This window comes from Oryctolagus cuniculus, chromosome X (assembly GCF_964237555.1).
Source record: "Oryctolagus cuniculus chromosome X, mOryCun1.1, whole genome shotgun sequence".
NCBI lineage: Eukaryota > Metazoa > Chordata > Mammalia > Lagomorpha > Leporidae > Oryctolagus > Oryctolagus cuniculus.
Genome location: NC_091453.1, coordinates 132,229,412 through 132,239,724, shown reverse-complemented (window position 1 = coordinate 132,239,724; position 10,313 = coordinate 132,229,412).

Below are 10,313 nucleotides of genomic sequence, written 5' to 3'. Positions count from 1 at the left end.
GACAGAGAGACAGAGAAAGAGGTCTCCCTTTTGCTGGTTCACTCTGCAGATGTCCACAACAGCCAGGGCTGAGTTGAGCTCGGGCACTCCACCCCCTGCTGCCTTCCAAAGTGTTCTGTAGTGGGGCTGGGGGCGGAGCCAGGACTTGAACCCAGCAGTTCCAGTACGGGCTGTGGGTGTCCCAGTCAGTGACAACCTCCACACATACGTGATGTTGTTAATTTTCATGTATTTATTGGAGAGGCAGAGAGAGAGAGAGAGAGAGAGAGAGAGAGGACAGAGTGAGAGAGAACTCCTATGTACTGGTTTAGCCCCCAAACTCTTGCAATGGCCAAGCTGGGCCCCGGGCTGGAGCTGAGCCGTGGGCTGCAGGAGCTGACTTGCGTGAGCCGCCCACAGTGCAGCCTGCCAGGTGTGCCACAGTGGGAGACTGGAATCGGGAGCAGAGCAAGTGGGACGCAGCGTGCTCGCCGGTGTCTGAGCCCCTCACTGACACTCGAATTCGCATCGCCCTTATGGCTGCTGACGCTGAGGACCTTGGATCGAATTACTTGCTTTTGTGCTGAAGCGAAGTTCTGCTGTGCCTGTGCGTCTCCGGGTGTTTGCAGACTGTCCTAGCGTGGGCGCTGCGTGCACTAAAGACCGCAGCCTTAGCCGCATATTCCAGACTCTGGGCTCGGGTCTGCCTCCGCCTCCACCTCCACTTCTGAAGATCCGGTGTCCAGCTGACATGCTCAGGAGGCAGCGCGTGGCGGCTCCAGTACTCCAGTCCCTGCTACTCATGTCGGGCTCAGATGGAGCCCCTGGCTCCTGGCCTTGGCCTGGCCCAGCCTCAACTGCTGTGGCCATTTGGGGAGTAAATCAGTGGATGGAAGATCTCAATCTCTCTCTCTCTCTCTCTCTCTCTCTCTCTCTCTCATCTGCACCTTTCAAATGAATACATAAATACCCTGTTCTTCTTTCTCAAAATTGGGGCTGCCTTGACGTCTACAGATAAATCTGGGCAGGATGACACGTTGTTTGCTGGTGCACGCAAGGTCTGCAACAGCCAGGGCTCTAGCAGGCTGCAGCCAGGAGCCAGGCGCCCAATCTGGGTCTCCAGCATGGAGGACGGGGACCCAAGTACTTGAGCCGTCAGCGGCTGCCTCCCAGGGGCCTCATCAGGGAGCGGGCTTGGAAGCAGCGCAGGAGAGGACTTGAACTTAAACTTTCGGGCCTCAACATACGAAATGTACTAACACACAGTAGAATTAACAAGTGGATTTAGCAAGTTGTGGGAGAAGCAGAATGAGGAGAGCCATAGCTTGCAGTTTTCAGGGGACAGAGTTTGTGCTTTCCGGGCCACGAGGCAGCCCCGGTCTGTCACTAGTGCCCGTGGTGCTACCGTACAGCTCTCACAGGCGCCCTTTGACAGGCGCAGGAAGCTTCCCTGTATCCTTCGTGTACTGCGGCTCTTGAACTTCGCCACCTTTTTCCTACGCTTACTGAGGCCATTATTTTTTTCCTGGGAGAAACCCTACTTGGTCATGATATATTATCTTTTTAATTTTTATTTTTATATAGGTATCTTTTTAAAAAATATTTATTTGAAAGGCAGAGTTACAGAGAGAGAGAGAGAGAGAGAGAGAGAGGTCTTCCGTCCACTGGTTCACTGGTTCATTCCCCAGTTGGCCACAATGGCCAAAGCTAGACCTGGCTGAAGCCAGGATCCAAGAGTTTCTTCCTGGTCTTCCATGCAGGTGCAGGGGCCCAAGGACTTGGGCCATCCTCCTCTGCTTTCCAGGCCACAGCAGAGAGCTGTATCGGAAGTGGAGTAGCCGGGACTCGAACCAGTGCCCGCATGGGATGACGGCGCTGCAGGCATTGGCTTAACCCGCTGTGCCACAGCACCAGTACCCCTTTTTTATACATTTTCAGATTTGATTCGCTGAAATGTTGTTAGGCATTTTTATCATGTATTCATGAGGGAGAGCGGGCTGTAATTTCTCTTCGTGTAATGGCAGTCCCTTGGGGACAAGTGCCATGCTGATCCTTGTTTTCCAGAGGCTTTCTGTAGAATTGCTGGTGATTTTTTTTTCTCTTTAGCAGTTTTCATGGTTTTATTTAAGCACAAACAAGACGTGAACCTGCGCTATCTGTTCTGTTCATTTTCTTCCCTGCGCAGCCTGGCGTCGGGCTGGCTGCCTCTGTGGCCGGCTGGGCTGCGCCTGCCACAGTTTTGCGGTTCTTGGAAGAAACACCGCAAACAAGCTCAGCACAGGGAGATCTACTCCTTTATATTGTGGACTAGGAACTTGCAGAAGTCCCTGAGGACATGTGCTCCGATTTCTTGTTGCTCTTGTAACCAGTGGGGGCTGGCGCTGGGGTGCAGCCACCGCCTCCAGCACCAGCATCCCATATAGGCACAGGTTCGAGTCCTGGCTGCTCCACCTCTGATCCAGCTCTCTGCTGTGGCCTGGGAAAGCAGTGGAAGACAGCCTGAGGCCTTGGGCCCCTGCACCCATGTGGGAGATCCAGAAGAAGCTCCTGGCTACTGGCTTTGGCCTGGCGCAGGTCCAGCCGTTGCAGCCACTGGGAAATGAATCAGTGGATGGAAAATCTCTCTCTCTGTGTCTCCTTCTTTCTCTGTAATTCTGCCTTTCAATAAATATTTTAAAAATTATTTAATAATTTGAAAGGCAGAGTTACAAACGGGGGGGGGGGAGAGAGAGAGAGAGAGAGAGAGATCGATCTTCTACATGCTGGTTCATTCCCCAAATGGCTGCAACAGCTGGGGCTGGGTCAGGCTGAAGCCAGGAGCCAGGAGCTTCTTCCAGGTCTCCCACATGGAGGCAGGGGCCCAAGGCCTCAGGCCGTCTTCCACTGCTTTCCCAGGCGCACTAGCAGGGAGCGAGATTGGAAGTGGAGCAGCTGGAACTCAAACTGATACTCACATGGGACGCCAGCGCCATGAGCTGCAGCAACAAATCTATCTTAAAAAAAATAAATAGAGCCGGCGCCGTGGCTCAATAGGCTAATCCTCCACCTTGCGGCGCCGGCACACCGGGTTCTAGTCCCGGTTGGGGCGCCGGATTCTGTCCCGGTTGCCCCTCTTCCAGGCCAGCTCTCTGCTATGGCCAGGGAGTGCAGTGGAGGATGGCCCAGGTGCTTGGGCCCTGCACCCCATGGGAGACCAGGAAAAGCACCTGGCTCCTGGCTCCTGCCAGGATCAGCGCGGTGCGCCGGCTGCAGCGGCGGCCATTGGAGGGTGAACCAGCGGCAAAGGAAGACCTTTCTCTCTCTGTCTCTCTCTCTCACTGTCCACTCTGCCTGTAAAAAAAAAAAAAAAAAAAAAAAAAAAAAAAAAAAAAAAATAAATAAATAAATAAACTAACCAAAAAATTTCCACTCTGGTGGCAGATACAGAGCTACTTAAGTTACCTATTTTTCAGCATTGGTCATTTGTCTTTCCTCTCCACTTTTTCTGATCAGTCTGGCTAGAGGCTTACCAACTTCATTGATCTTTTCAAAGAATCAGCTGTTTCCATATTTTTAAAAATATGGAAAATAAAAATTTCATTTGAAAATCAGAGTGACAGAGAAGGGGCGAGAGAGAGCTCTTCCATCCACTGATTCACTCCCCAACAGGCTGCAACGGTCAGATCTGGGCAAGGCTGAAGCCAGGAGCCAAGAACTCCATGTGGGTCTCTCATGTGGCTGGCAGGGACCCGAGTGTTGAGCCAAATTCTGCTGCCTACCAGCCTCTGCATTATCAGCAAACTGAATTGGAAGTGGAGCAGCTGGGAGTCAGACCAGACACTGCACTATGGGATGCTGGCGTCACGAGTGGCAGCCTAACCCACTGAGATACAATGCTGGCTCCTGTTTTCCTGTATTTACCCTGTCATTTTCCTGTGCTCTGTTTCACTGACTTCTTATCTTTATTATTTCCTCCTGTTGCTTATTTTGGATTTAATTTGCTCTTCCTTTTCTGGTTTCTTAAAGTGGAAGCCTATATAATTGATTTGGGACCATTCTCCTTATTAGAAAGGCAGAGTTACAGAGAGGAGAAGGAGGGAGGGAGGTAAGGAGGTAGGAAGAGAGAGAGAGAGAGAGAGAGAGAGAGAGAGAGAGAGAGAGAGTTCCAGTCACTGTTTTACCACAGCACTGGGTCACTAAGATTTTTTTACTTTCACTTGTGATTTCTCCTTTGATCCATGGCTTAGTTGGGAGTGTATTTTTTCATTTCCACATATTCAGACATTTCCTAGGTATCTGTTGGTTGCTGATTTCTAACCGAACATCACACACACCATCCTTTGTGATGTACTGAGTTTGGTTCATGTGCACTGGAGAAGAGCGTGTGTCATGCTGTTGGGGTGTCGTAGTCTACAAATATCTATTAAGTCAATGTGGTAGGTGGTGTTTGTGCAGTTTGTTTTCTTATGGATATCTTTCCTATTTGTTGCATTAATGACTGAGAAAAGAATGTTGGATTCTCCAAGTAGGAGGGTATTTCCAAAAGTTCATGGGAAAACAGAAGTAAAAGATAAGTTTATTTATTTTGGTATAAACATTTCTGAAATGCATATATGATTTTTTGCATAATATGCATCTTCCATGAACTTTGGAGTTATCAATGTTTGTTGTTTGTATTTGAGAGGTTTGTTATTAGTTGCTTACTTATTTGAAATGATTATGTCTTTGTTACTTGTCCGATTTTCATTATGAAATGTCCCTCTTTATGTCTGGTAATATTCTTTAACTTGAATTCTGCTCTATTTGATTTTAGCATATCTAGAGCGGTTTTCTTATGCTCAATGTTTCCTGTATTTTTTCCCATACTTTTGCTTCTAGCACATCTGTGTCTTTATGCGTCAAATGTGCTTCTTGTAAATGCCAACAATAACTCTCATCCCACATGCTCTTCGGGACCCTCACTGTGTGCCATCCCAAGGCAGGATCCTCACTCTTCAGGCCTGGAGCCACCAGGTCAGCCCCTTGAGCCTTCCTTGGCTACAGAGCTATGAGAAAGCCAGAACCAGTCAGCACGGGAGACCACCTGCAAGGACTGGAAGGTGACAAGAAGAGGGAGATACCCAGGCAGCTTCTTCAGCCAGTGTCTGATGGCAACCATGTGGTATACCCTGAGGCACACCTGTCCAGGTGCTCCCTTCCCGAATTCTTTTTGCTGTTCCTAATGGTCATAGTGGCAGGTGTTTCACCTGGGGGTTAAGACCCCAGTTAAGATGGCAGCATCTCGGGCTGGCATTCTGGTGCAATGGGTTAAGCCATGCTTGCAATGCCAATCTCTCTCTTTCTGCTTTTAAATAAAATGAATACATAAATGTCTTTGAAAAAAAAAAAGACCCCTGCATCCCACATGGGAGGCTCTGAGTTGGATTCCCTGCTCTAGCTCCCAATTTTGGCTTCTTGCTTATGATTGGGTCCCTGACACCCATGGAGGAGACCGCATTGAGTTTTGACTCCTAACTTTGATCCCCAGCATTTGGGAAGTGAACTAGTGAATGGTAACTATTTCTGTCTGCCTGTCTGTCTCTCTCTGTCACACACACAAATAAAAAATATCTATATATGGGGCCGGCGCTGTGGTGCAGCCGGTTGAAGCCCTGGCCTGAAGCACCAGCATCCCATATGGGCACTGGTTCTAGTCCCAGCTGCTCCTCTTCTGATCCAGCTCTCTGCTGTGGCCTGGGAAAGCAGTGGAAGATGGCCCAAGAGCTTGGGCCCCTGCACCCGCGTGGGAGACCTGGAAGAAGCTCCTGGCTTCTGGCTTCGGATTGGCGCAGCTCCATTGCAGCCATCTGGGGATTGAACCAGCGGATGGAAGACCTCTCTCTCTCTCTCTCTCCCTCTCTCTCTCTCTCTCTGTAACTCTGTCTTTCAAATAAATAAAATAAATCTTTAAAATCTATCTATCTATCTATCTATCTATCTATCTACAGTTGGATGGAAGACAGACATAATTTGACACCTTAATCATTTTAAATGTACCAGACCAGTAATCGCATCTCCTGGTGACCTGTAATCTACCTTCTGGTCATAGAAGTGGAACCATTCGATATTTGGCCCTTTGTCACTGGCTTCTTTCACTTGGCAACATGTTTTCAAGGTTTATCCATGTTGCTTGCAGCATGTGTCAAAACTTCATTCCCTTTCATGGCTGAGTAATATTCCGCTGTGTGGATAGACTGCATTTTGTGTGCCCACTCGTCTGCTGCTGGACATGTAGGCTGCTTCTGCTGCAGGAATCTGCGCCCCTGCTTCCTATTCTTTTGAGGGTATACTTAGCAGAGGGATTAGAATTATCATGTGCTAATTCTACGTCTATAGGTTTTTGAGAAATTCCCTTCCCATATCCTCAATTCACACACACACACAAAACATGAATAATAAGCAAATACTTGTTGTTTTTTAAAGATTTATTTATTTATTTTTTAAAGGTGGAGTCACAGAGAGGCAGAGGCAGAGAGAGAGAGAGAGAGAGAGGTCTTCCATCCACTGGTTCACTCCCCAAATGGCTGCAATGGGCAGAGCTAGGCCGATCTGAAACCAGGAGCCAGGAGCTTCTTCTGGGTCTCCCATGCAGGTGCAGGGGCTCAAGCACCTGGGCCGTTCTCCACTGCCTTCCCAGGCCACAGCAGAGATCAGAAGTGCAGCAGCCGGGACCAGAACCAGCGCCCCTATGGGATGCCGGCACTGCAGGCGGCAGCTTTACTTGCTGCGCCACAGTGCCAGCCCCAATTGTTGTTCATTTAAAACAGTAAATTTGAGGGCAATTTGGGGCCGGCGTGTGTTAAGCTGCCACCTGCGGTGCTGGCATCCCATAGGAGTGCCTTTGTGAGTCCCAGCTGTGCTGCTTCCACTCCAGCTTCCTGCTAAGGTTCCAGGAGATCGGCCCAGGAGTTTGAGCTGCACTGGGCGTGGCGGGCGTGGCCGAGGAATGGGGGTAACACAAGCGGCTCTGGCTGGCCGTTCTCCATGTTACTCGGCACCAAGGCTCTGCCCATATGGGCTCGTCACTGTCTTTCTCCAATGCCAGAGATGCGGGAGCCAGCAGGAAGCAGAAAGTAGAATGGAGCAGCAGCAAAGTAGTTGCTGCGTGGACAGAGTCGCCCTAATGGCCGCGCTGCGGTAGGAGGCTGGCAGTGTGGACCCGAGACCCTGGCCCCGCCTCCACTCTCTTCCTCATTCGCACCGACTCCCCTTCGATGGAGACACCGCAGCTGATGTGCAAGAGAAAGCAAAGCGCAAGCACTCCGCAGACTGGCCACAGGGCTCGGGGCACTGGGCAGGCCTGGGCAGGAGTCCCCAAGGGCAGGGGACTGGGCAGGACCTCTCAGAGGGAGGAGAGGCCGAGAATTTGGGGGCTGACGTCAAAACAACCACACTGAAAGAACAGAAACAGGGCCCACACCCACCTGCCCGCAGAGGGTGGCTGCGCTTGGCTGTGGGCACAGCAGCTGGGCTCGGTGGGCAGCTGGGCCAGGCAGGGGTGCCCACAGGAGAGCTGGGCAGGGCCTCTGGGAGTTCCGCGTGTCCAGCCGGCAGTTCTTGGTTGTTGGGACTCTTGTGACAGAAGCCAGGAGCCCGGAGCTCCTTCTGGGTCTCCCACGTGGGTGCAGGGGCCCAAGGACTTGGGCCATCTTCCACCACTTTCCCAGGCCACAGCAGAGAGCTGGATGGGAAGTGGAGCAGTCGGGACTCGCCCATATAGGATGCCGGCACTGCAGGCGGCAGCTTTACCCACTATGCCACAGCGCTGGCCCTGCAGCGGTATCTTTTTGAATTCAAAGGTGTCACTGGTGGCACAGGCAGCAGCTCCCTCGTGGAGCTATTTCTGCTGGAGCCTTCTGGGGTCCCGGCCTGGCGCCCACTCCTCCAATGCATCCAGCCACTGACTACACACCTGATGCTCCGTGTACACAATGCCTCTCTGCGCATGATTGCTTGGGGAATGTCTGCTTCCTGCCACCAATAGCCAGGCATACATAAGCCCAAACAGAAGGGCAGCCATCGCAAGTGTCAGGCACGGGGGCCAGCAGCACCCTCCCGGGTGGATGCACACAGAAGCCTGGGTGTGAATGCTTGGAACAGCTAGAAACCACCTAGCAGTCTCACTGGGCAGCTCGCTAAACAGCCCACGATGGAGCCGAACAATGGAGTGCTATACTACTCAGCAACAAAAAGGCACACACACAAGGCCATGCACTGCACAACACGCGTGTTGTGTTCAAGAAAACACAGAACGCAGATTAGTGGGGGCCAGGGACCCGGGGCGGGGGGAGGCCGTGGTTGGGTGCAAAGAGGCAGGTGGGGGCTGACACTGTGGCACAGCAGGTTAATTTGTCACTTGTGACACCTGCACCCCGTATTGGTTGGAGTCCTGCCTGCCCCACTTCCCTTTCAGCTCCTCGCCAATGCACCTGGGAAGGCAGCGGGCTCCCTGGTAAATCGCACTTCAGTTCAACTGATTTTTTAAATAGAGCTACGCCTAAGCCATGAACACATGGAAAGAGGCACTTGACATTAACAGGTGGGTGGGTGGGCCGGCCGAAGCCATCTGCCTGCCTAGTGACCCCAAAAGTCCACAGCAAGCATGAGGCAGTGGACAGATTAAAAAATTATTTATCTGAAAGGCAGAGTTATGGGAGTGGGGTAGATAGAGAAAGGGATCTTCCATCTGCTGGTTCACTCCCCAGATAGTTGCAATGGTCAGGGCTGGGCCAGGCCAAAACTAGGAGCCGGGAGCTTCTTCCAGGTCTCCACATGCGTGCCGGGGCCCAGGCACTGGGCCATCTTCTGCTGCTTTCCCAGGCCATAGCAGAGAGCTGGATCGGAAGAGGAGCCGCTGGGACTGGAACCGGCATTGTACGCCTCCGTTTTCTCATCTGTGAACTGGGGACGTGTGTGTGATGGGCTCAGGGAGAGCAAGTGAGGCTTCCTGGCGGGGCTTGCTCGTGGAGTTCCTTGAGCTCTGGGCTGCAGCCTCGTGGTGTGCAATGCAGGGCTCCTGTCTGGAGGGAGCTGCGCTAACACAGGAAACGTGCTCAGAACAACAGCAGCCCCACAGCAGTGCTCACTCACTGATTTACTGTAATGGTAGTAATGAATTCTTTTTCGCATAAACACAGACTGCGCCCATCATTATGCATCGCTCCAGCCGTATGAACGCCATCGCGGTAACCGGCATGAAGTACTAGGCTAGGTCAGCGATTTGCAGAAGTTGGGGATGGGGAAAAGGCTGGGAGCGGAAGGTCGGGGTGAGGGGAGTGGAGCAGCAGCTGGGAAGGAGAGAAGCCCAGGCCGGCTTGGCCGCAGCCTATCAGAGCCTGGATCAGCGCAGGAGGAAGCAGGGCGCAGCTCAGTGCCTTGTGGAAAATACCCCCTCTGCCCAGCTCATGGCCCCTGCCTCTTGACCCAGGTCAAGAACCCTGCCCTACTGGATCCAATGGAACCAAAAGGTGGGCCATGGGCAGTGCCCTGGTGCCCTCTCTCGCCGCCCTCTCCCCGTTCTCAGTCTTGTCTAGTCTAGGTGGGCCACCCCAAGCCTCCCCTGCCAGGGCAATGGGGGCTGGGCAGGAGGTGATCCCACGGGGGGCGGGGACTCCTGCCTTGGGGGTTCTCAGGAGGCCAAGCCCAGGGCCTCAGGAATGCTTCACTGGGCAGAGGCATGCCCATAAAAATACCGTGGCCACCAAGGCTGCAATCTGCCATCTGGACCCTAGGGCTTCCTTGCCCTGAGGCTGCGGCCGGCTCGGCTCGGCTCGGCTCGGCTCGCTATGGAATTCCTGCCCCCTCTGCCTTGCGTCGCCTCGCTCGCCTGCTAGGTCACGGCCGGGAGCCCAGGAGGGGCGCTTCTCTCCGGATGCTTTCCTAGCGGGCTGAGATTGGTGCTGGCGGCAAAGGTCGCGCTGAGGCCAATCGCGAGCACAAAGAAAGGAGACACTGGGCCCGGGGAACCCGGCGGGGATGTGCGGAAAATCTGCGAGCCGGGAGTGGCAGCCGGAGGGGCACCCTTTCCGAAACCCTTTCTCCCCTGGGTTCTGCCTCGCCGCCCGCTGCAAGGATCTGGCCTGAGCGCTTCCGGGCGCGCGCGGGGTGGGGGGGGATTCGGCGGAGGGTCGGGGACTCGGCAGCCCTGCCCAGTGTGTGGACGGACGACGAAAGGCACGGACATCAGGGCGCGGCCCGGAGCGCGTTGCGTACGGGTGCCCAGCGTTGGCCGGTGTCCTCTCTCCACCGCTCAGCTCTGGGTCCCCAGGAGCGCTCCCGCCCCGCGATTCCCGCTCCGCGCCTTCTCGGCGGGGGCT